Here is a 25,923-nt window from a genome sequence, read left to right on the forward strand (position 1 = left end):
GAGTTATCGGAAATAAATGGATGGGGGCACAAAAAGTGTTCAGAACAGTGCCTGGTGCTGCCTGTGTGGCCCCTATATCCCCGAACCCCAGAGAGGATGCCACCCCTTCTCCTCTGGTCTTGGTCTGGGTCCAGGCAAGAATGGGACACTCAGGCCTGGGTGTCCTCCGAGGCCACAGTGAGCCCCTGGCCGCTGCCTCCCTGACCCCCACCTCGCTGTGGGCCCAGGTCTCAGGGCCTCTCACCCATGTCATTATGCCTTCTCCTTGTCAATGTCCCTGACACCCCCAGGCAGCTCAGGACCCCAACCAGAGAACCAAATGGGAGAGCACAGATCTGCCCCCAGAGGGCCACCACTGGGCCAGCCCTGCTTCTACCATTGAGGCACCAGGGGCCCACTGGTCTCCCCACCTGGTTGGGGTCTCTAGTCTACCACCCCTCCCATCCCCCACCCCCACCCAATCAGCCAGCCCAGCCTCCTCACCAGGGCAGGTATCAAGGGAGGTACACGCATCCGTGTCTCTTGAAGGCAGCTTGATTCAGGTTTGGTAAGTGTGCAGCCCACCTCCAGCCCAGACTAGACTTCGGGTCAAGAGCCCACGTCATCTGCCCACCCACCTGGCAAGCCACCCCCCTACAGCGAGGCCTGGCACAGGACTGGAGACACAATGGTGGTCCCCACCCTGCTGCTTCTCACATACTTTCCATGGCGCCCTATGGCCTACAAAACCAAGTTCCGGCTTCTCAGCCTGGCCCACTGGCCCCTCTGCCCTTGCCTCCCTCACAGGTGAGGAGGGGGAGGGATTGTAGGAGTCACACCTCCAGGTACCCTCTTCTCTCTCCCCAGAATGTCCCTGGACACACCTCCTCATACTCAAGACCAGACCAGAGTCCCTCCTCCTCCAGGAAGCCTGCAGGTGCCCTCAGTGCCTGGGTCTCCCCTACCATGTTTCCATTCATACAGGTACCTGCCAAACACGCTCTGGGCTCCAGGCCCCATGGTAGGTGCTGGGTGGGGGTCAGGGGTGAGCAAACCCCATCACCTACCCTCAGAGGGCACTGGTTGGGTGGTCAGTGGGGGCGGGGACACACACTAACCAGGCAAAGGATCATGGCAACAGGAAGTGGCATTCGACCCACAGAACCATTGAGTCCCGTCCCTCCTGTGATTGCTGACAGAGGCGGGGCAATCACGGAGGCCTCTCTGAGGAGGTGGCCTTCAGGCAGGGTGAGATTCTCCCAGAGGGTGGTATGGGCTCCCAAGGTGGGGAATGTATCAGACTCCACTGAGCCTCACGAGCCAGCACACGTCAAGTCTGTTCCCACTGGCATCTCAGAGCCCTTTCATGCCCCATGTTCCATCATCCCCGCCCCCATGCGTGATGTCACCCCCACCAGAGACCCAAGCCTTATGAGCCCCATTTGACACAGAGGCCGGCTGGACGGGGCAGAGCCTCTGGAAACCAGGTTTGCCAGTGCTAAGCCCAGGGCTCCTTCTCTTCCACCCCAGCAAATCCTGAGAGCCTCATCTGTTCAGAGCCCAGGGGAGGCTGACGACGCACGAGCAGCCTGCAGAGCAGCCGAGCAGATGGCAGGAGACTCACGCCTGGACTCAGCCACTGCACCCCAGGCCAGCTTCTCAGATCCCCAACTCAGCCAGGGACTGGCCAACCAACCCAGAAAGCCACTGAGACTTTAGACCTCACAGGGATGATTAAAACCCAAGATAAGAGCTGATGACCACCTCAGCTGCCATTTGTTAACAATAATCGTGACGTTTGCCACATGGTGGGAACCTGATTTTTGACAGAGCCTGATGACTGTCGGGGTCAGAAGGTCTTGAGTCTTCTCTGCTTATTAGATGGGGAGCGTCTGCGGCTCTGAACCCCCGCTGACCGCGCACTGCACAGCGGGGTGGAGCAGCCTCGCCGGCTGCTGTGAGGATGAAGAGGTGAAGTTGGCCCACACTCCGGTGCGGGCGAGAGTTGCATCTGCTCTAATGGCCATGCCGACCACGGGGCCGCGTGGCCAGCCTGGTTCCGGTCCCACGGCACCTCCAAGGGCACCTGTGTGACTGGGGTGACCCAGGCAGCCCTGGTCCACCCTGCCGTCCTGGAGTGACCGCTCACAGGACCTCCTTTAGTGACAGAGTGATAAGGGACAAACCATGCGGCCACAGAGTGATGACCCTCAGCTATTAAGACAGGCCATGAGCAGAGGGGATCGGGAGCTTTCTCCTCCGCAGAAGAATCAGGTTGACCCCCACCCGCTGGACCCCCACCCCTGCCTCCGGATGGTGCAGCTGGGAGTCGAGGCCAGAGGTCAGCGATCTAGGGACACAGCTCAAAGAGCCGGCCTCCGCACATCGCCACGTGTGGTCTGGGGAGAGCGGGGTCCCGGCGCCATTCAGGGGGGCTCTGGAGGAGGCGCTTTCGCCACCAGGGCGGCGCCCTCGCCCACCCGACCGACTGCACGCTCAAGCCCAGCGGCGCGCGTGCGCGGAAGGCAGGGCCCCCTCCCTCGCGGGCCGCTCTCCCTGGTCTGTCCCACGTTCCGGGCCCGCCAAGGCCGGCGCAGACACTCACCCGGCAGGCCGGTCCTCCGCGCTCCGAGTCAGCTCAGCCGCGCCGCGGGCTTTATCCCCGCCTGCGCCTGCCCTCTCCGCCCCCGCGCCCCCCTCCCCTGCCCTACCCGCCCCACTCCCCACGCCTTCCACTCCCCTCCCCAACCCTCTGCCCCCCCGCGGCCCCCTAGCCCCCCCCCTCCCCGCCCCCCCTACCCCCCTCTCCCCGCCCCCCCCCCCTCTCCCCCCCCCCCCCCCCCTCTCCCCGCCCCCCCCCCCCCCTCCCCGCCACGCCCCCTACCCCTCTCCCCGCCACGCCCCCTACCCCTCTCCCCGCCACGCCCCCTACCCCTCTCCCCGCCACGCCCCCTACCCCCCGCCCCCTACCCTCCACCCCCCCGCCCCCTGCCGCCTATCTCCCCTCGCCCCGCCCCCTGCATCCCACCACCCCCGCCCCGCCCCGCCCCCTGCCCCCCGCCCTCTGCCCACCGCGTACGTCAAAAGGGCCCACCCGGAGTCATGTGGGCGGACCCCGGATCGCTTCGGCTGGGGCCTCGAATTGGGACCGGGGCCGCAGGGTCCCAGGGCTGAGGCGGGTACCGTGGCGAGCCACGGGGCACAGGGCGGTCCCTAGGGCCCTGTAACAGCGGGAGGGGGCGGGAGGAGGATGGCGCACGGAGACCCAGGCCCTGCAACTGGGGTGGGGAAAGACTGGGGGCTGTCCGTGGCTCCGGCCTGTCTCCTCACTTCCTGCAGTAGGCTGGGAAGAGGGTCCCAGGGCCTGCTCCTTCCTGCGCTGGAGGGAGCCTCACTGCATCCCCAGCACGCCCACCTGCCCACACAGAAGGGCCCGGACCCTGCAGCCCGCCTCGGCTGCTCAGCCCCCTGGGCCTCTTCCCTCCCAGGTGGCAGGCCTGGGCTCAGCAGGCCCTCACTTCATCCTGTTGTCCCCATTTCCTCCAGGAGGAAGTGCAGGCAGACAGGGGAGGCGACTTAGTGGTCCCCACCCAGGCCCCCCACCACCCACACCCAACCCCCACCCCCCACACACAAGTTCTAACATAGTTCCTTCCGCAGGAAGTGGGAACTTCACTAGGGGAGGAGGGGCTGTTCCTGCAGTCCAGGGCCAGGGTCACCTGCCCCTCCCCCATCAGGATGCTGCCCCAGGCCTGGTGAGATCAGGAGGGGGTGGAGCCCTCCTACCTCACCCTGGAAAGGATGAGGGGGCGTCTCTCAGCCCAGCCCAGCCTCCAGCACGCTACCTCCTGGGGCAGAGAACGGCCACTAAGAAGTCCACACTTATCCCTGCTCCCCCCAGCCACCCAGACAGCTGCCCCATAACTCACCACCCCTGCCTAGGCACCCCATCCACCTGTGCCAGTCTGGGACTGCCCAACAGTCACTACGCCCCAGCCTAGGGCTCTTCCCAAGCTCTGTGCCCGCACTGTCCTCAGCCGCCCACTCAAACCTCTCCTGCTCCTCAAGACAGAGTGCGGAGACTCACACCTGCCACCAGGCTGCTGCTCCCACGCGCCCTCTGTCTGGCTGCCCTTCTCTCTCCCTACCAAGCCACCTCTTCCAGCCTCCCGGTGAGTGAACCTCCCCTGCCGCAGCCACCATCCCCCACTACAGTCCCAGAAGCCAGGTCTACCTGGAGTCACCCACCAGGCTGGGCCCCCAGACCCCAGGGTCACACTCGGCCCCTTTTGATTTCCCCAGGGTAGGATACAAACCTCAGGGATCATTGTACACAAGTGGCCTAATGTCCAGCGATTGGACAGGACAGCTTCACAATGGCAGGCCAAGTCAGTGGCTCAGACAGGACTCCCAGTTCAGTGCTCATGCCTCACCTCCCAGGATGCCTGAGAACCCAGTGTAGAAACTGCCCAGTGGGGAGCTCTGGCAAGCACACACCTGCATACACAGAGATGTGTGCTCACACGCACACACACACGTGCCCCAGAAGCAGATGACCAGATCAGATGCCTGTGCTGGGAAGATGGGGACCCCATTGCCCTGCAGCAGTCCAGCCCTACGGTGCCCACCAGAGCCTCCAGGGACACCATGAGCCCTGAATCCTCCATGTCCTCCTGTCCACACCCCATCTTTCATCTTGCCTGGAAGGCCTCTGTCCAGGCTAGAAGGAGCATGGCACAGGAAGGAGGATGGCACAGCCACACCAGCTGTGGACCAGTCACTGCCCTCCCTGCAGCAACCCTGACCCATCTTGGAACAGACGCAGCTGGACTCCTGAGTGTTTCCAAAACCATGGCCTCCGTAACATGCAGGTTTCCAGGCCACACCCAGCTCAGGTGCCCCACTCACACACTCACGCGCACACGCGGCCGCACCTGGCCCTGGGCAGGTGGGAGCTGTGTTGTCGGCCCTAACCCTCCCTGCCCCCAGCCTCCCACCCCAGAGCTCTGTTATAACACACCTGCCGGCAGCAGCTTCTGTTGAGTCAGTCACTGGAGTACAGGGTGTTGGGTCAGAAATTGTGCGGCTCCAGGATTCTAGACAGGAGGAAGCAGGCATGAAGCCTGCCCTGGCCCTGGCATTAGGCCTGCATGCCCACGGTCCTGCTGCCTTCCTCCTGGGCACCATTTAGCCCGTGCTGTGCCACCCACATCCAAGGCCCCTAAAGGCCAGTACCCAGAAGTGGGCTTGGTGTCCCAGAGGGCATGGCGTTTCATTTGGAGCTCATGGCCTCTGAGAGGGAGCCTCTCCCCGCCCCAGTCCCTGAGCCCCTGCCAAGAATGCAGAGGCCCCCAGCAGGCCCAGAGGAGGCCCCTGATCTGGCCTCCCGGAGAGCTCAGGGCCTCCCTGGCACACCAGGGCACAGCCCCTACCCCTCCTGTGCCACACACCAGTGGACCCTCAGCAGACACAGCTGACTCCAGGACAGGAACCGACCCCCAAGCTCTCCAAGGGTCCGCATGGCCTGATGGTCCCTTCTGCTGGCCGGAGGAGGCTGCCCAGGAAGGTCCTCACCCACCAGCATCAGCCAGAGGCCCCAAAGTGGTCCGCAGTGGGGGAAGGGCATGAGGCCAGCCCTGAGCCCACTGGGCCTGGCTGAGCCTCCACCCAAGTGCCCCCTGGGAACTCCACAACCCTCCCTTGCATGCTGTGTGCCTCTGGGCCCCTCTCCCAAGCTCCCAGACCTTGTTAGTCACCCGCACAGCATGGGAATCATGAACCCATCACCAGGTGAGAACACACAGGAACTGCCCCTGGCAGTGCCCACAGGGTTGTCCCAGAGGCCAAGAGGGCAGGGTGGGCAGCGGGTGCGCTTGCTGTGGGAGGGCTCAAGCTAAGCCTGCTCTGCAGAAAGGATCCAGAGTTTGACTGAATTCCATGTGCCTGCCTGGATGGAGCCAGGCCTTGGGCCCACGGGCCGTCTCCATGGAGAAGAGGCCATGGCTCCCCCTTGGGACCCCTGGACCATCCAGGGGACAGGGCCCTGAGGGCCATGAGCATGCAATCAGCACTAGGCAGGCAGGCAGCCCCTGCCTGCTGTTCCTGGCATGCCTGTCCCCAAACCCAGGAGCAGGATCACACCCCACCCAGCACCTCACGGGAAGGGGAGTTCTGCCCTCCAGCAGGGGAGCCCATCCCCCATGCCCACCCAGCCACCCGTGCTCACTTGGGAAGTGGGGAGCTGGGCCGACCTGTTCCTCCACAGTGGGACCCTGTCAGCAGGGTGTCCAGGAAGCTGGTGGTCCCGGAGGGTGGCTGGACCTTGGGGCCATTTCCACCATACCCAGACGCCCTGGGCAGGGCAGCAGTCATGTACACCTCTGCTGTATCACAGAAGAGGAGGCGCCCAGCCGCAGCCACTGCCCAGCGCACCACCCCCATACACCCCACAGCACCCCTCCCTGAACCCAGTGTCCAGTCCCGTGAAAGGCAGAGAAAGCCCAAGAACCCCTCTGTGTAGTGGCCTTGGACAGTGCCCTCAGCACAGGCAACGTCCACGTCTGTCCTCAGATCAGTCCTGGAAGGCGCCCATCACCCCCTTTTATGGATGAGTAAACTGAGGCTCAGGCTGTGCAGTCAGCAAGAGCTCTGAGAGGCTGAGACGGGATTCAGGGCCCACCCAAGGTGGGCACTTTCTCTGCATTTTCTTAAAACAGCCAAGCCCTACACTCCATGTCACCGTCCCAGCAGGCGCGGTCACCCTGTGCTCAGTCCCTGGGATTCCCTCCTCTGTGCCACCCAGGGCCTGTGGGGTCAGGGGGGCAGGAGGGGGTTTGAGATCATGGAGCTGGCCAGGGCCACTGGCCAAGGCTCTAGTGGATGCACGTCAGAGGGGCCTGAGGAGCCGCGGGAAAGAGCTCTGACCTGGCCTCGGGAGGCCACGTCCAAAATAGCCAGCCCCGCACGGTGAGGGGACTCAGCCAGCGCGCACGTAGGCCTCTCGGCCCCCAGCACTGCCAAGCTGGCTGCGGAAGGTCACAGCTATTTCTGGGCTGGCCCGATGGTGAGATGCAGCCTGGCACCCCCAGAGCCAGTGCACATGGCGCCACCGAGGCCCAGCGGGATGGGGCTACCCCCAGGACACACGGTGGAGGGGCTGGAGGGGCCCGCAGGCTCCCCATGGTTCCTAGATCCTGCTGGGGGAACGGGTGCGATGGCCTTTCCTCTCTGAGCCATCTCCCTCCCAAAAGGCATGTGCAGTGCTATGAGTGGATTAGTTTCATAGTCACACACTGGCTTTTAGAGGCCACCACCACATGCCAAGCCCTGTGCTGGGCACTTGGGTAGACAAAGAACCAAACCAGACCCAGTGCCTGAAACAATCAAGTGGGGGGCACAAAAAGCGTGGCTTGGCCACTGTCTTCAGCTTCTGTGACCCTGGCATACAGGAGGAGGGTGATTTGTGGCAGGGAGGCCGCAGGGCACACACAGGTCCACCCCATGCACACAGAGGCGCCCCACGCCTGGCAAACCCACACCACCAGTGCTGCCAGCACTGGCCCGGGCTCCATCTACCCTGGGTGTTGGCCTTCCCCATGTGACAAATGGGGAACCTGAGGCTCAGACAGGGTGCGAGACTCAGCCGGTGACCCCCCAGGTAGAGCCTCAGCTCAAAGCCAAGGCAGGTAGGTTCTCTGGGGTCCAGGGAAGGGGTCAGCTCCTTTAAATCCCGGAGGCCTGGCCATTGCTCAGTCCGTGGCCACTGTCCTCACACAGGGCTGCCAGCTTGGGAGTGTGACCTGGTTCCCCTCCTGGCTCCCCATTGTGAGCTGTGTGATGGGCTCATCCCTCAACCTCTCTGCTGTGTGCTCATCTGTGGGATGGGTTCACTGGAAGGCTGTCCTCTGTGCCTCAGTGTGCTCATCTGTGGGATGGGTTCACTGGAAGGCTGTCCTCTGTGCCTCAGTGTGCTCATCTGTGGGATGGGTTCACTGGAAGGCTGTCCTTCGTGGACCTGCCCTTGGTGTTCTCCTGGGATCAGAGGGACATTACCCTTTCCAAGAGGCCTCGCCTGAGTCCCTGGAACACTGGCACTGTGCCAGCTACCCACAGGGGCTGTGAGGACACCAAGCGCCCCAAGAAGACCACCACTTGGAGGACAGTTCCCAGCAGGCACCTGACAACCCTCAGGGGAACCTGGGCAGATGGGGCTTCTTCCCCGCAGGGCTTCTTAAAGCCCCTGTTTCTCCATAGAGGTGGGGACCTCAGAGCCAGGCGGGTGGCCAGCAGGGCATTTCTGGAATGTTTTTGAAACCAGGCACTAGCAACAATGGCACCTCACAGAACCCCACCTTGGCAACACCAGATTGGGCCAGCCCCATTCCCCTAGTCTGGCTGGGAGCCCGAGGGCCGGGGCCTCCCGACTCCTGCCCATGTGTGTGGCTGTGGGCGGTTCTGTGATCCTGGGGCCTCATCCGTGACATGGAACTTCAGACAACCCAGGCCATGGCATGAGGGGATGGCAGGCGGGCCATGTGGGCTGTGACCATGGTGACCATCCGCAGCAGGGCCTGGGCAGAACCAGGCCTGGTCACCTCCCCGACCCAGCCTGTATGTCCCCATGTTCATCACAGCCGTGGTGACGGTGGCTTGAGGGTAGCAAGTTTAGCTCCCGGCTGCAGGCATTGGCTGCCATGACAACAGCCAAGGCCAGACTGGATGCCCAGCCCAGGTGGGTGGCAGGCAGGCACTGCCCCAGGGAGGGGGCTCCCCATTAGCAGGCACCGCTGGGCACCCAGCCACGGCCCTTCACCAGCCCAGGCGGGGCAGGAGGGGGCCTGGGTCACATGGTGCAACCTGGGAGCTGGGCACGCTGAGCAGCCTACACTGCCCGCTTTGAGCACCTGCCCAGCTCCCAGGAGAGAAGGAGGGGAACCATCAGAACCAGCAGACCTAAGGGAGACCTGCTCTCCCAGGCATCTGAAGACTCAGCAGGCAGGTGGGGAGCACCCCAGGGAGAAGCCAGAAACCTACAGGCGCTTTCCAAAGGACCTCAGCTCAGAATGCATCCTGCCAGCCTAGTGGCTACGCAGAGCCCTGTGCCATCTTATGCCCTCCTGCACAGCCCCTTGGGGGCTCTGGGCATTGCCGTGGTGCCCAGAAGGGGTGGGCAGGTCAGGCCACAATCACCAGACCTGCAGGCAGACGAGGCGCCAGGTCCACGGATGGAGGCTCCCATCCCTCCCATCCCCCTGCCCCACCAGGAACTGCCACCAAATAGCCCTGGACCTGAAGGGTGGATCTGGGGGTGGAGGGAGCTCACAGGAGCTGGTCCCTACCCCGCCAGCTCCAGAACTCAGAGACAGCCCCGGGCCAGGAACTTTGCCCTGTCTGGCAGTGCTGCAGCCAGGCCATTCACATGGGCCTGCTAGATGCTGGCAGCTCCCAGGCCTCCCCCAGCAGGGCCCAGGGAGGACTTGGGAAGGCAGCCGTGGGTCAGCACCTTGGGGACTGGGAGACGCTCAGGTCACACTGCCTTCATGTTGGGGCTGGGAATCCCCAAGGAACCATGCAGACTGGAACCCCACCCTCCAGAATCAAATGCCCCACCAGTCCACCCAGATGAGCAAAGAAAACAGGTTATCCACATCGGGGCGTGGTGACGCTGCACAGCAGCGTGGGTACCTCACAACCTTGTCTGTGCCTTCACTCAATTCCCCAGTGGCAAGGCACTCTGTGAAGGCCGGGGAAGGGCCTTCTCAGTCTAGTCTGTACCACCCACCAAGCTCCTGCCCTGCCCTGAGCCCTGGATGGGTGCCAGCATCCCTCTGTTCTCCAGTAGCCGGTGACGTCCCCATGGCACTGGGAACCCGGGGCAGGGCAAGGACACTTTAACCCTATTTTACAGACTTCTGAGAGCTGCTCAGGACAGAGCCTGTGTAGGCGGGGGTGCTATCCTAATTTATTTTTTGAGATAAAATTCATAACGCATGAAATCCACCATTTTAGTCTTTGTTTTTTTTTTTTTTTTAGACGGAGTCTCGCTCTGTTACCCAGGCTGGAGTGCTGTGGTACGATCTCGGCTCACTGCAACCTCCGCCCCCGGGTTCAAGCAACTCTCCTACCTCAGGCTCCCAAGTAGCAGGGATTACAGACGCCTACCATCACACCCAGCTAATTTTTGTATTTTCAGTAGAGATGGGGTTTTGCTATGTTGGCCAGGCTGGTACCAAACTCCTGACCTCAGGTGATCCACCCGCCTTGGGCTCCCAAAGTGCTGGGATTACAGGCGTGAGCCACCAGGCCCAGCCATTTTAACCATCTTAAAGTGTACCCTTCAGTGTTTTTAATATATTCACAGTGCTGTGTAATCAACACCCCTAATTCCAGAACATTTCCATCACCCCTCCCACCAGCAGTCACTCCGCCCTCCTCCCCCAGCCCCTGGCAACCACCAGTCTGCTTTCTGTCTCTGTGGACTTGCCTGTTTGGGACATTTTTTATGAATGGCCTCACCACGTGGCCTTCTGTGCCTCGTTCCTTTTGCTTCTCCTGGCGTTCTAAAGGCTCGGCCACAGTGCAGCCTGGGTCTGTGCCCGCTCCACTTGTTGGCTGCTTATATTCTACTGCAGGAGTGTGCAATCTTTTGGCTTCCCTGGGCCTGGGCCACACTGGGAGAACTGTCTAGGACCACACATAAAATACACTAACACTAATGATGGCTGATAACCAAAAAAAAAAGAAAACCCTCATAATGTTTTAAGTAAGTTTATGAATTTGGCCGGGCACAGTGGCTCACGCCTGTAATCTTAGCACTTTGGGAGGCTGAGGCAGGTGGATCACTTGAGGTCAGGAGTTTGAAACCAGCCTGGCCAACATGGCAAAACCCCATGTCTACTAAAAATACAAAAATTAGCAGGGCATGGTGGTGGGCGCCTGTAATCCCATCTACTCGGGAGGCTGAGGCAGGAGAATCACTTAAACCCAGGAGGCGGAGGTTGCAGTGAGCCAAGATCCCACCACTGCACTCCATCCTGGGCAACAGAGGGAGACTCCATCTCAAAAAAAAAAAAAAAAAAGTTTACAAATGTGTGTCGGGCTGCATTCAAAGCCGTCCTGGGCCACGCTGCGGGCTGGACAAGCTCGTTCTACCATATGGGCCTGCCACATTTCGTTTGTCCGTTCCTCAGCTGACAGACATTTGGGTCATTTCCAGGTCTGTCTGAATTTTATTCTCAGGGACCGAGCCAGGGGACTGTGCAAGGTTGAAGGGAGAGCTACACCTTAACCGTCACCCCACAACTTCTGTTCTCCCAAGACCCCATCACGTACAGGAGGTTGAGGTCCTACCAGATGCACCCTTGTGGGAGTCCCAGCTTTGTGTCCGCATGTGTGAAGGAATGGAGGGGGCAGGAGAGGGACTGGGGGTGGGGAGGCCTGGGAGTCCAGGCCAGCATGTAGACCGTGGGGACACAAGGCAGGTAGGCAGAATCCACACCTTCCAGGGTCTGTCCGGGCTGTGCCAGGCTGCTGAGGGAGGATGCTGGGCAGGTCAGGGTGGGAGGGAGGTCCCAGTGGCCAGGGGAGTTGGGGAGGGACCCTCCAGGATCCCCGACAGAGAGGGCAAAGGGTACCCCCCAAGGGCCTGAGAGAGAACCCAGAAGGTGAAGGTGGCATCAGAGACGGGCCTTAGAGGACAAGAAAGATTTCTGAGCATTTTTGGAAGTTCAAAGCATAACCTGCATGACCTTGCACACAGGGCACAGGGCAAAGACTTATTTAATTCGCTCAGTGGGAACGGCAGGAGGCAAAGCCGGCTCAGAGGAGGATTCAGGGCGAAGTGCCTACAGCCCTTGAGAGCTGGCAAGATGGATTAAGATGGAAAGAAGAGGTGGGCTGTCGGTGGCGTGCAGGCAACACAGCCGTCACCACTCGCCATCTTCTCTGCCACAAAGAATCCACTTGCACCTCTACCAAAACTGTAGTTCACGCAGGATGTCAATGAGTCTGGGCCCCATTTGATCACAAACACTGGGGACGCACATCCCCAGAGTTGGCCTAATTGATCCAACAGAGCAGAGTGGAAGAAGCCGCATCCAGACGGGGGTGCGGCTTGAGCAAGGGCCAGAGGCAGGAGGGCAGGCAGCGGAGAGAGGAGGGCAGAACTTCCCAGGGGTACACCCCAGGGAACTGCTCTCCGGAAAGGGCGGGCTCTGGGTGGCAGCGAGAGAGGAGGGCAGGACTTCCCAGGGGTACACCCCAGGGAACTGCTCTCCGGAAAGGGTGGGCTCTGGGTGGCAGCGAGAGAGGAGGGCAGGACTTCCCAGGGGACACCCCAGGGAACTGTTCCCCGGCTTCTCAGAAGTGCTTCAGGGCATGGACAGGCCTCCACAATCCCCAGTCCAGGCACGTCACGGAACCAAGTGCAAGGTGAAGAAGTGGAAAGTCCCCAAAATCCCCAGACGGGGCAGGAAAGCGGCCATGGGTGGCTGACAAGTGAAACGGTGACACCTGAGCCCAGATACCTAAAGCCACCGCCCAGAGGGGCCACCGAGGGTCACCAAGAATCTGGGATACCCACTGGCATCCTGAGTATCCCCACTGCTGCCCCCACCACTGTCCTTGACCTAAGTCAGATCATAGCCCCCTCTGCTCAAAGCCTCCAATGGCGCCCACATCACTCAGGAAAGCCAAAAGTCCTTATCGCCCTAAAGGCCCCACACGACCTGCTCCCTGCCCTCTGACCTCCTACCACTACCCCCTCCTCATCTGCTGCAGCCTCACCTGCCTCCCAGCTGTTCCTGCAACTTGCCAAGCACAGTCCTGCCTCCGACCCCTTGCACTGGCTGTGCCGGTGGCCAGGAGCATGCTCTGTCCCCACGTTGTCTGGTGCTGGCCCCTTCTTATCACTCAGATCTCAGGTTCAGCATCCTCCTGTTCCTCCTGCTAGCCACCGAGACCTGTCCTCCGTCCCCCACCCACGGTAGGGGTCATCTGTCCCCCTACTGGCAAACTCGTCCGCCTCTCTCCCCGCACAAGACAAGAGCCCGGCCACAGCCCCAATCTCGGCTCCCTGGTTCTGTGAGCCCCGTACACAGCAGGTGCTGGCTCAGTGGGTGTGTGAACACATTCGACTGTCCTGTGAGTGGGAGGAAGGCAGAGACAAGCATCCCCAGTGAGGGATGAGGATGCTGAGGACGGAGAAAGGAACACCCGCCAGCAGCCATTCCTTCTCACCCAAGCACTCCCAGCAACACAGTGACCAGGGCATCTGTGGATGGACCCAAAGTCACTGTTCGGGTGGTCTTGGGGAAAACTAACTCCGACCTCAGGGACCCGGAGGTTGGAGGGCCTGGAGGAAGGATCGTCTGCTGAGTGTCTAGCCAAAATTGCTTGGGGAGCCCCCAAGGAAGACACGACATGCCAAGCACCCAGAAAGAACTGGGGGCCACTTCTACATGGGGCCCACAGGACAAGGAGCCAGGCATGCAAGGCCCAAGGGACCTGGGTCCCCATTGCCTCGCTGCTCCCTCACCAGGGGGCCAGGGCCCTAAACAGTGCCAGAGAGGTCCTGCTTATTCCTGGGGCAGCCCCTGCAGCCCTGTTCGTGACTTGTCTGTCCCTGTCATGAACTGTGGGCAGCAGACCGGGAGTGTTGACTGACCCATGCCAGGTCCCCAGGATCAGACACAGGGTCAGGCCCAAAGCAGGTGCCGGTTAACGCTGTGGGATGAGGATTTCTGGCAGTTTAAATTACTTCTTGAACACTCCTGGCAATGTAGACAGTCAGTGCCCAATGAGTGCTGCCAGTTGGTGATACTTCCTGAGTGCCAGGCGCTGCTCCGTGCCCTACTTCTGCGCTCGCCCCATGGCTGCCTCCTCCTGGAGGCCCTCAGGGGATCCTTGAGGATGGAGCCCCTGCCTCTGCAGAGATGCTCTGCCTCCAAGCCTCTGCTGACTCGGTATCACCTCCCGAGGACCTGTCCATTCTGTCCATCCAAATCCCACCTCCCTGGAGGCCCATTCACCAGCCCACACTTACTGGGTACCTACTGAATACCATGGCTATACTGTGGGTCCAAGGGAGCTCACGAGGAGAAAGGTTCAGTTCCTGGCATGACAGCAAACTTGGCAGAGCAATCAGGAGCTGGACTCATGGCGGCCAGAGACCCCAGGACCCCAGGACAGGGGGAGAGAGGCCCTCAGCTGCTGGGGGGCCCTGCCCCAGTGGACCCTCCAACCCCATGAGAATCCCCTATCCTTGACCCAGTTTCTACCCGAACCCCCGAAAGGGGGAGAGGCACAGAGGCCCCGAAGATGGCCCACCTTGTCCTGCACCATCCATCAAGTACAGCCGCTCCTCAAATAACACTGTTGCTTTCAACGTGGTTTCGTGATGATGATGATGAGAAAAAAAATCGCTTCCCATTCAGGGCCATTGCGTGGCATGTGCACGAGCTCCCCAGGTCTGTGTGGGTTTTCTCCCCGTCCTCCAGCTCCCCCATACCCCAACGCGGCGCACATCAGGTGAACAGGCGTGTCGCCATGGCCCTGGCTGAGTGGGTGTGGTTGTGCATGTGAGTGTTCCCCGCAAGGGGACGGTGTTCTGAGCAGGGTCGGGTCCCACCTCGTGCCCAGAGCTGCTGGGACAGGCTCGGCCACTCATGACCCTGAACTGGAAAGTGGGTTGGAAAAATGAATGAATAAATGAATAAAAATTATTGCAAAATAAAAATTCATCAAATAGACACAGTCAGACGAATGCATGGCAATACAGGAAGCCACCACGTTTGTGACTGTTTGATTTTGAAGTGTGTGGTGGCAGGAGGCACTCCCGACTACGGTCACCGTGCAGACGTGTGTTCCGCTGTCACTCACTGACCCGCGGAAAGCTGGGGAAGCAATTCTCTTCCCTGTTTAATTCACTTTTCTTACATTATGTGTAGCTCACATTTACTTCAGTGTTTAATATTAGAAGTGTTTGGGGTCTTCATTTGAAGCTTGGTGATGTTTTTGTAACCAGAAGTACCTGGCAGGAACTTAACTCTTACCTATATCTATCAACTTATGGTAATACTAGTTTCCTTAAACCAATTTTCACTTACAACTGGCATCACTTTGCTTAAAGTCGCAGCTTCCAAGAACTTATGGATGACGTGACATGAGGACTCACTGTACACCGTACCCAGGAAAAAAGTCTGGGGTGCCCTGTGGCCAGCCTGGGCCCGGCGAGGCCCGGGACTCTCAGACCAGAGCTTCCCCCAACATCCCACAACATTCTCCCTTCTCAGCAGCATCGGCAACACCAGGGAGGGCAGTGCCACTGCACACACGGTGCCCAGCCTCCTCGGCCCTGCGCGAGGCCACTGCAGCCTTTCCTCTGGGGCTGCGTGCTGGTTGCATGCCCTCTTTCACTTACTGTCTCGTAACGAGTCAGGATGGAGAGGCTGACGGGGCTCATCCTGGGGTTGGCCCGGCTCTGCCTGTCTGACCTGGGGAGGTGGCTAACCCTAAGTCCTATCACTCCCTCCGAATCAGGGGCACCACACCCCAGGGCTGCTGGGAGGCTGGATGGAAGAACAGTGGCCCTGGTGCACACAGGAGGTGCTTGGGACCAGCCAGGGACCCTCCTGAGACATCTATTCCTACTCTGGACCGGCCGCTGGCCAGGCCCCCAACAAACAAGCCCCGGGGCTGCCTGCAGGCACCTGGATCCGCCAAAGCCCAGGTTCTCACGCTCACTTCCTCTTCAGGGGAGGCTGGGGACGCCCGCCAGGCCCAAAAACCCAACACACTCTCAGGGAGGGCTCACCCTAGAAGATCCTGTGTAGACACCTTCTAAAGGGATGGGAAAGGGGAAGCAGAAGCGGGGAGGGGTGGAGGGAAAGTGAGGAAAGAGGGGAGCAGGAGGTATGGGGGAGGGGAAGAGGGGTAGCCAGAGGCGGAAGGGCCATTCCCCAGCCTCCCCATGTGGGCGGGGGCAGGGCTGCCCGCCCCACCCCACCCGAATCCTGAAGGCAGGAGGCCAGGACAGGCGCGAGGCCGCCAAGAACACAGGGCGCAAGGCCCCACAGAGGTCACAGATCCCCCTGTGGCCAGGCAGGCCCTGCTGGCAGTGTCTATGGGAAAGGCCCTGGACCCAGCCTGCTACATTCAGGCCTGTCAGTGGGCACTGGGGTTGCCACAAATGCCAGGGCAGCTGGACCCATCCTGTGGAGTGGAAGCCCAGGCCCCTGAGCCTGCTCCAGGAGGGTCCAGACCTACAGGGTGACCTGGGGGAGCCCTGAGCAGGGCACCAGAGGACGGAAGGAGGTGGTGGAGAGAGGGGTTCTGCAGGGCCACAAGCACCCCGACTGGTCCCATTCATGCCCTCAGCTCCCGCCAGCTGCACCTGCCCACCTCTCCCTTCACCCGCCTCACCCACACCTTGCAGCCTCAGACCCGTCACCCAGGGCGGCCTCCAATGTTCCCAGAGGCTGCACCCTCTGCCGGCACCCCTCTCCCCATCTCCCTTCTCCTGGACACCTCAGGTGCTGCCCAGGTCTCCTCCTCCAGCCCCAACCCAGGGTGGCTTGTGTGATATCAGGAGAGGTGTGGGATCCCGGGAGCTGGAGGAATGGCCCTGACATCACGCAGGCCACCCTGGGCTGAAGCTGGAGTGGCCTTGTCTGTGCCCCGAGACTGTGAACTTCATGGGACTGGGCCCTGCTGTGGCCACAGCGGGGAATGGGTAGGTGACTGTGTGGATGGACAGATGGATGAGCTCGGTGAATGGTTTGGTCCACGCTCCGGCCCACGTGCCCCAGCGCCCCGCTCCACCTGCTGTTCTCTGAGCTCCCTGCCCCCGCATGCTTTCCTGGGACTCCACGGCACAGACCTCTGAGCCGATGGCTGTCCTCACAGGCCCGGGGCCCCTCGGGACGGCCCTTCCGGTGACTTCCTGCCAGGGAGGCTGGGGGAGGGGTAAACAAGGCCTCCAGATGGCTTCCTGTGGCTGGGCAGCCGTGGGAACAGCCCGGCCCAGGGACGCCACCAAAGGAGGGGAGGGTGGGAGCAGGGGCCGGCCAGCAGTATCCATCAGCAGAGCATCTGCTGACATGGACCTGCTGCCCTCTTGGAGCCTCCGACATGGCCGGGGGGGATGTGACACCCTGTTTACAGAGGGGGACACTGAAGCACAGGCAGGCAAGTTACCCCAAGGCCAGCCGTGAGACCCCTGAGCCCATCAAACCCAGTGCCCTCCCCTCCACACCAGAGGCTCCTGTCTCTGGCCTCATCTGCAAAGGAGCAGACGAGCTGGCTGGCTGGAGGCCACAACACCACGATGTGCAGGTGTGCAGGTGCCAGCTCGTCTGTCTTCCGTCCCAGCACTGCCACTCCCCAACTGTGTCACCTAGCAGAGTGCCAGCCTCAGACACCAGCTTCCCTCCCTGGGAAACAGGGCAGCCATGGCAGCTGCCACCAGGGGACCCTGAGGTTTAAGGATGTGCCCTGGGTGAGCTCCGGCTGCCGGCCCAGAAGAGGCTCGCAACGGTGCCATTCAGAGTGATGCTGTTCCATCAGGTCCTGGGTGCCCAGGAGGAGCCTGTCCTCACCCGGCTTGCCCCTTCCTGGTGCCTCGTGCACGACTCCCTCTGCACCGTGATGCCATCTCCTCCCAAAAGCCCACCCTGACTAACTGCTTCCTGCCCCACCATGACTTCTAAGTCTTGGGGACACACGCTCCAGGAAGGGAACTGCCATCTCCAAGTCTATCAATCTCTAGGGAACTGCCGTCTCTAGGTCTGTAAGTCCTACTCATCCATGGGATCTCTTTGGGGTCACGACCGCCCCTCTCTGCCTACTGTCATCCCCACAGGGCCAGTGTGGGCCCGGGCAGCCCCCAAGAGGTATGGAGGGGCGGGAACTACACAGCAGCCAGGATAGGGACGAAGCGGGTGGCAGGACACACAGCCGGGCACCAACCACCCTCCCGTCTGAGCCAGGGTTCTGCCAGTGGGCCAAGAAAGACTCACCCCGGTGCCGAGATGCACATCCTGGCTGTCCACGGCCTTACTTAGGAGAGCCCATCATGGGGGTGGGGGGATGGCTGGTTAATAAGCATCTGGCCAGACCCAGAGACCAGGGTCCAAGGGTGCCATCGGGAGAGGACCCCAGTCAACACCCAGGGAAATTTCAAGTGACACCGCAGAACAGCACCCGAGGCCGGCCTGGTTCTTGTGAAATGAAGCAGAAGGCCAGAGCGACTGCAGCCACGTGTTCACCGGGCCGTTTGAATTTTCATAATGAACATGACCAAATGTGTGACTAAAACAATAACCACGTTTGGGCTGGGCACAGAGGTGGGCCGGGCGCAGCGGCAGGCCAGGCGCAGAGGCGGGCCGGGCACAGAGTGGGCCAGGCGCAGTGGCTCACACTGTAATCCCGGCACTTTGGGAGGCCGAGGCAGGAGGATCCCTTGAGTCCAGGAGACCAGCCCAGCCAACACGGTGAAATGCCATCTCTGCAAAAAATAGCTGGGCATAGTGGTACATGCCTGTGGTCCCAGCTACTCAGGAGGCTAAGTCAGGAGAATCGCTTGTGCCTGGGAGGCAGAGGTTGCAGTGAGCTGAGATCGTGCCATTGCACTCCAGCCTGGACAACAGAGTGAGACTCCATCTCAAAAAAGAGAAAACAATAACTACATGTTTGAAGTGTTATTTAAATGTCACCTCTCCCCTATGTGAGCTCCTCGTGAGTCCCGTAGTGCTGCCATTGCAGGTCCCCAGGCTGCCCCAAGAACACAACCTGGCAGGTGGGGAAACTGAGGCACCCGTGGGCAGCCCTCTGCCAGGTCACAGGCCTGGAAGAGAGTAAGAGGCGTGCCACCACGACCCGGTCCATCCATGGCAGTCACCGGCCCAGAAGCAAGCAGCTTGGCTCAGCTGGCTGGGGCTCACCCATCTGCTGTGGGGGCTGGGGTCTCCCCATTCTCCAAACACAAAAACTGAGGCCCAGAAAGGGCAGGAGCAGGGAGAGCTGGCAGAGCCAGGGCCAGGCCCTGTAGCTCCCTAGGGCCATGCAGAGGGGACAGGGAGGCCACCGAGGGGAGGGGCAGCCGGGAGCCCCGGGCACCCCCAGGGACCCCCTGAGCTCCACACGGCAATTCCCAGCAGATGGGCCTCTGGGCAGCTGGCCAGAGGGAAGCAAAGCCCGGGAGGAAGGGCCTCTGCAGCTGACCCAGGACGGGGAGATTAAAGGAGAAGATGTTTGCCTTGGCAGGGGCCCCAGGACCAGGCGAGCCAGAGGAGGGGGCCAGCGTTCCAGGCATCAGTAGAAGATGCCAGAGTGGGGGTGGCAGGAGTAAGAGGTACCCGCTCTAGGGGCAGGGGCAGAGTGGATGAGCAGGGAAAGCACACTGTGTGCCGCAGCAGGGGTGGTGACGGGGACCTGAGGCAGGCGGGAAGAAACCCTGGGTGGGGTGGCGGGGAATCCTCCAAGCCCTCCCAAGCCTCTTCCAGGAAGCCTGAGTCACAGGAGGGCCCCAGGGCCAGGAGAGCAGCCGGGAGCACCGGTCCCGTGGGAAGGGGACCGAGATGGGGACAGGGACAGGGCAGGGCCACCCGTCACCTCCTCTAGCTGGGCCAGGCCTGGCTTCGAGGTCTCCGTGGCGGGTGAGGACGAGGCCGTGGGAACAGGCTCCTGCAGCTCTCCGGAGGGACGGGGGGGTGGTAAAGCTAGAGAGACTGGGTCCAGCCCATCCTGCAGAAGGGGAAACTGAGGTCCAAAAGAAGAGCCTCCTGGACAATGACGTCATCAACTGAAGCGTCGCCTGGGCAGCCCAGGCCCGGACACTGGGGAGACCAAGGCAAGCGTCTCCCCAGCCAGGCCCTGAGCACCCTCATCCAGGGGTGTTCAGCTTCCAGAGTCCGGGTCTAGCACATCCACCCTCAGCCACGGACCCGAGACCCTCCAACTCCCAGGGTTAGCGCCTCCCTCCTAATGCCCCATTTCCAGGACCCACCCCAGGGAACTCTGATCCCCCCAGGCCCTGCCCCACCTCACAGCCTCGCTCTAGAACATTCCCTGGTTCTGCCACTCCATGCCCCAGGATGGGAGTCAGGGACTTGAACCCTAGCATGCCGCAGTCTAGGGGGTTCCCAGACTCCCATCTGCCCACATCAGCAATGGTGGCTCCTGCAGGGGTAGTGGAATCTCCGGGAGTTGGGGGCTGTGCCTCAAACAGAACCAAGCAATCCGGGGGTGCTTCCCCACCTTACAACCACTCATCTGGTCCAGCCTCTTATTTGCAAGTGCAGAGCAGAGATGCCAAGGGATGTTATGCCCACCTCTGAGGGTCACCTAGCAGGAGACCTGGGCCCCACTGGCCCACTCCACCTCTCATCCAGCAGACAAACCCTGAGCACTGGCTAGGCCAAGCCCCAGGCAGAGGGCACAGAGGCCCTCTTCTCGGCCATCCCAACACCACTGGACCCTGACCACATCTTCCAGGGCCAAGGGCTCCAGCCTGGGCACCTCCAGGCAGGCCTCAAGCAGACGCCTCCCTCCCTGCTCTGCCTGCGCTGACTGTCCCACGTCCCGGTCTCGGCCCGTCCAGGACTCAGCCACACACAGCCAGGCTCACACATAATAAACGCAGGAGCCAGGCCGACCCTGGACAGAGAGCGGGCTAGTGGTGCCAAAGCCTCAGAACCAGGGGCAGCAGGAGGAGCAATGCCCAACTCAGGTCTAATTTCTGCAAAACATTTTGTTCAACTCCCTTCCAGCTCCGATGGGCAAGGATAACAGAACCTCACTGAACTATCCAGAAAAATCACTGCCTTTTATAGACAAGAACACTGGTCCCAAAGAGGTCAAAACCAGGCTCCACAGCCACTGAGGCACTCAGGCCCCGAGGCAGGGTTCTCATGCCCAGTACCCGCCCCCCCCACCTGCCTTGTGAGGGTTTGCAGGGGACGTGCACCCCACCTTCACCTTCTGACTCACTGGACTCCCAACTGAGGCCAGTGGGGAGCATGTGCCCAGCGTGGGGCAGCCAGGTGGCAGAGCTGTCATTGTTCTGTACTTGTGGTAGGAGCTGGGCATGGCAGAGGCCCTTCCCAGCAGGACTCCTGTCCTCTCCCACCCAACCCCAACCCAGGACAGGCCTTACAGGAAGATGTCCCAGCCCACCCAGGGGGCTCCATCCGGGTCACTGGGACCTCCTTCAGAGAGCCCCCATTGCCTGGAGCCTGTGTGACCTCATGAAGTGACAGAGCCTCAGCCTCTCACTGTACAATGGGCGGACAGCCTGCCCTGTTGTCACAGGGACCTACCAGAATGGGGTCGGCACAGCCCTGCACACCCTGGCAACTACCTTCCCCAAGCCCTGGCTTCCCTGCCTGTAACACAGCTCTCACTCCTGCTCCAGGAGCCACTCTGGCCCTGAGGAGGCGGCTGAAGCCACATTCAACACAGATCAACCTGCGTTCATCCCTCTGAGCCCTCTGGGGCCTTCCAGCCTGGCTTTCTCCCTGGCCAGCAAAACAGCAAGGGAGGAGAGGCTGCAGGATCCAAGCCCCCAGCCAGCCCGGCCACCCTCCCAGCACCTGGCTCAAGGGCAGGTCCCAGAGAGTGCAGCCCAGGCTGTTTCGTTCCCTGGATCCTTCGTCCACTGTGCCTGGAACCCCAGCAGGCTCAGTGCACTCAGGGCCCGCATGTCAGCTTGTCTGCTCCGCACACACAGCCCATCAGGTTATGCGTGGTCTCGTCCCACGAGAGAAGGGTACACTGAGGCTCAGAAGGTGACATAGCCAAGCTGGCGTGGCCAAGTTAGCCTTTCCCGAGGCCACCTCCCCCCACTCTGTAGCCCCCATCCCCACCTCATCTCTTCCAGGCCCAATCATCAGCAGGTGCCCTTTGTCCCCCGTGTGCCTGTGGCACAGCTGCTCCACTTGGTGCCAGCTCCTCGGGGCAGGGCTTGGGACTGTCCTGTTCCCAATGGGCCAGAGCAGGCACACACAGTAGGTGCTCCAGGGTTGGGGGCTCAGTGAGAGAGGAATGCTGGACGGGCTGCCCGGGGCCAGATTCCATGCCACCTGATGACCTGGAGACAGGTCCTTAGGGCCACACCCTTGGTTGGAAGGAAGAGCCTCTCCTTTTCTAAACTACTTTTTGTACAACAGCCTTGGCGCAGCTCAAAAGATAAGCGAGGTTCTCAGGATCCTGACCTGAGGCGCCCCAAGGAGGGGAGACACGTGCACCCTCTCTGCCAGGTGAACTACTGGGCCATCGGAACCCACAGCTCTTGCCCCACCCGCACTGGCACCGGCTGTGTCCACGTAGCCCTGATCCCACTCGGCTAAAGAGCGCAGCTCTCAGCTGCCGTAGGTGGCTGCCAGGACCCTCCACTCTCTGCTCGGGCTCCTGGGTGGAAGGAAACACCTGTCTCTGTTCCCGTCCCACCTCCGGGAGGCCCCACTCCACCCGACCCCCAGGGAGGCCAGCCTACCCAGTTGGCAGGCGTGGGGCACACCCCAGGCTGCCCCCAACTGCACCCACCCCACTCGCAGCACACCGAAATCAGGCAGCCGCGATGCCACCCCGATCACGTACCTGTGCGAAATGCAGTACCTCCACCCGCGGCCCACAGCCACTCCCACCCAACTCTGAACCTCCACCCGCGCCCACGGCCACTCCCACCCAACTCTGAACCTCCTCCTGCGGCCCACAGCCACTCCCACCCAACTCTGAACCTCCTCCCGCGGCCCACAGCCACTCCCACCCAACTCTGAACCTCCACCCGCGGCCACGGCCACTCCCACCCAACTCTGAACCTCCACCCGCGCCCACGGCCAGTCCTACCCAACTCTGAACCTCCACCCGCGCCCACGGCCAGTCCCACCCAACTCTGAACCTCCACCCGCGGCCACAGCCACTCCCACCCAACTCTGAACCTCCACCCGCGCCCACGGCCACTCCCACCCAACTCTGAACCTCCTCCTGCGGCCCACAGCCACTCCCACCCAACTCTGAACCTCCTCCTGCGGCCCACAGCCATTCCCACCCAACTCTGAACCTCCACCCGCGGCCCACAGCCACTCCCACCCAACTCTGAACCTCCACCCGCGGCCACGGCCACTCCCACCCAACTCTGAACCTCCACCCGCGCCCACGGCCATTCCCACCCAACTCTGAACCTCCACCCGCGGCCACGGCCACTCCCACCCAACTCTGAACCTCCACCCGCGCCCACGGCCACTCCCACCCAACTCTGAACCTCCTCCTGCGGCCCACAGCCACTCCCACCCAACTCTGAACCTCCTCCTGCGGCCCACAGCCATTCCCACTCAACTCTGAACCTCCACCCGCGGCCACGGCCATTCCCACCCAACTCTGAACCTCCACCCGCGGCCACGGCCATTCCCACCCAACTCTGAACCTCCACCCGCGGCCACGGCCATTCCCACCCAACTCTGAACTGTGCAGAGAGGGCGGGGCTCATCGGCCCTCGGACCTTGCCCGGGTTCCTGCCTATGGGTCCTGCGAGCAGGTCCAGGTCAGAAGGAGGGGTGGGAAGTCTTTTTTACCTCACACATGTTCACCCGTGTGACCGAGCCTCACCACTTCCTGCCAGGAAGACCCATCATTGCTCCCATTTTACAGGTGTGGAAACAGAGGGGCAAGAAGTCAAGCATCCAGTAAGACACTGGGAAGCCAGGCCCTCCTGCCTCTAGCCCAGCCTTGGCCTGCTGCACTTGCTAGGAAACGCCACTGAGGGCAGGGAGGGGTGCCAGGGATCAGACGGAGTAGGTGACAGCAAGGGTGGCCAAGGTGGAGGTAGGGAGAAGCAGTGCTCTTGAGGTGAGAAGTGGTCTGGGACAGTGACCATCTGGTTACAGCCTTTGGTCAGGTTTGGGACCTTCATGGAACAAGGCAAGCCCAAGGTCTTGGGGGGCAAAAAATCACTGCTGTCTGTCAGCCCCAGGCCCAGAAGCTCGCCGCTCAGCCCCTCTGGCCAAATGCCACCTGGGCACCAACCTGGTACCCTTTCCACTCAACTCTCCCTTTCGCCAGGACCTGCCAACCAGGGAGAGGCCTCCCCAAGCTGTATCACCGCCATCTGGATGTAACTCCCTAAGGAGGTCACGTGCATAGGCACTGGGCACCAGCGGACACTCTGCCCACCCTGGCGGTGAGCGCGAGGGCTCACACCAGCTTATGTGCCCCTCTCAGGCTGTGTGCACCTCTGCCCGAGTCCTCAGCCAGTAAAGTCACGTCTGTGTAGCTTGGGCGTAGTTACACTACAGAAATTGGCCAGTGCCAATTCAGGATTTAGTTAAGCATTTGTTAAGCGTGCCCTCATGTCATTTTTGAGCCCAGCCACCCATGGTGACTCCAAGACCTCCTCACCATCCAAACTGCCCACTTGTCTGAGAAAGAAGCCCACCCACCCGGCCTTCCTCCTGTCTCCCACGTCCAGTGCCTGACTGCATCAGCCAGCCACCCTCACCATGTCCTGGGCTGGTACTGAGGACAGAGAGAGGACCAACTGAGGCCCCCAGCCTTACTCAGGGCAGGCTTCCGGGAGGAGGGCAAAGGCAGAGAGGAGCAGGTAGCTGAGGAAACGACCTGGAGGCTGCGTCTCATCCCCGCCTGCATTTTCTCCCTCCTGCTGACTGCCTGTGGGGGCCTGTCCACAACCTGCCCCACTCAGCCAGCCAGCCATGCCCCGCCTCCAGGTCCAGCACTCCTCATGCTGACTGCCTGTGGGGGCCTGTCCACAACCTGCCCCGCTCAGCCAGCCAGCCATGCCCCAGCTCCAGGTCCAGCACTGGGCCTGGCACAGAGTAAGTGCTTGGCGAACATGTTGGGGGTGTTGAGGGGTGACCAGTTCCCTAGCAGGGCTATTTGGAAACAGTCCAGGAATTCCTACACAGGGCAGCTTCTCCTCCTTAGTAACCACAGTGAGGGGGGCCAGCGTGGTGATTGGGAGACCCCCAGTGGCTAATTCCACTCAGGTGACAGGCTCGGAGCCACCCATTGACAGCAGCTCCAACGCCCCCTTCACAGATGGGAACACCAAGGCTCTGCTTAGCCGTACAGGCTAGGGGTTGCACCAACTCCACCTTTCTGGGCCTGCATCTCCTCATCTGAGAAATGGGGTTGATGAACTTCTTGGGAGGATTGCAGGAACTCTGTGAAGCACCGCTCTGCACAGGGCTGCCAGGGGGCTTCTGTCTGTGTGAGGCCACAGGCACCCTGTGTTCAGTGACCTCCTCTGGTCTGCAGCCGAGGACACTGCTCCAGCCTGGGAACAGGGCCCCCAGGGTCCGCAGACTAGGGGGACGCCCAGCACTCACCATCATGAGCAGGGCACACCCCAGAGCCCGCAGGCAGAGAGAGGAGGTACAGCACGTGCCTTTCAGCCTTGGCTGAGGGTGCCCGGGCACACACTGTGACCAGCTAGCCTGGACCCCACGCTGCCCTTGGAGCCGCTATCAGAGAGGGCCAGGGAAGCCTCCCTCATAAAGGGCTTCCCTTTGGGAAGCGACAGGCCAGGGTGAAACTGCTCTGCCCACTTGGAGCTAAGCATGCCACCACCCCACCCCGGCGGCCACCAGCTGCCCAGGGGCGTGTCAGCCGTCACCCGTTTAATCCTGAGGCACGTGGATCAAGGCTGCTGACCTGATTCTACCGGGGTGCTGCTTGAAGGGCTGAGGCGCCGCCCGAGTCCCAACACTGGTATGGTCTGAGCCGGACTCCACCCGGCCTGAGACCTGACGCTTGGCTTCCCCGTGACCTCCATTGACATCCACGACCCGCCCTGGAGGCACGGAAGGCTGTGGGCTTCCAGCCCTCCGAACTGTGCAGCTGAGGAAACTGAGCGCTTAACGGGGGTAGAGCCAGATCCTGGGCGGGACCCTGGCCAGGATGAACTCAGGCTAGGAGGTCTCCCGCGCACCC

General features: G+C 61.5%; 1 protein-coding gene and 1 pseudogene across 4 annotated transcripts in view; one reads left to right on the forward strand and one right to left on the reverse strand.

Annotated features, from left to right (window-relative positions):
* Positions 1-25,923, reverse strand: part of PTP4A3 (protein tyrosine phosphatase 4A3) — a 44,355-nt gene that overhangs the window by 18,031 nt on the left and 401 nt on the right. Inside the window, exon 1 of one of the 3 annotated variants that reach the window (XM_050802395.1) lies at positions 5,000-5,251. The exons of 1 other annotated variant lie outside the window; for it this stretch is intronic. The gene's annotated coding sequence lies outside the window, so the exon portion shown is untranslated. Of the gene's footprint in view, positions 1-2,584; positions 2,680-4,999; positions 5,252-25,923 lie in introns of those variants that run through there. One more of the 3 variants, XM_050802393.1, reaches the window with a different exon arrangement.
* Positions 19,676-25,923, forward strand: part of LOC126961749 (uncharacterized) — a 191,613-nt pseudogene continuing 185,365 nt past the window's right edge. The window contains exon 1 of the transcript XR_007728412.1: positions 19,676-19,685. The product of XR_007728412.1 is annotated as an uncharacterized LOC126961749 (transcript). The remainder of the gene's footprint in view (positions 19,686-25,923) is intronic.

The sequence above is a fragment of the Macaca thibetana genome, chromosome 8, assembly GCF_024542745.1.
Source record: "Macaca thibetana thibetana isolate TM-01 chromosome 8, ASM2454274v1, whole genome shotgun sequence".
NCBI classification, from domain to species: domain Eukaryota; kingdom Metazoa; phylum Chordata; class Mammalia; order Primates; family Cercopithecidae; genus Macaca; species Macaca thibetana.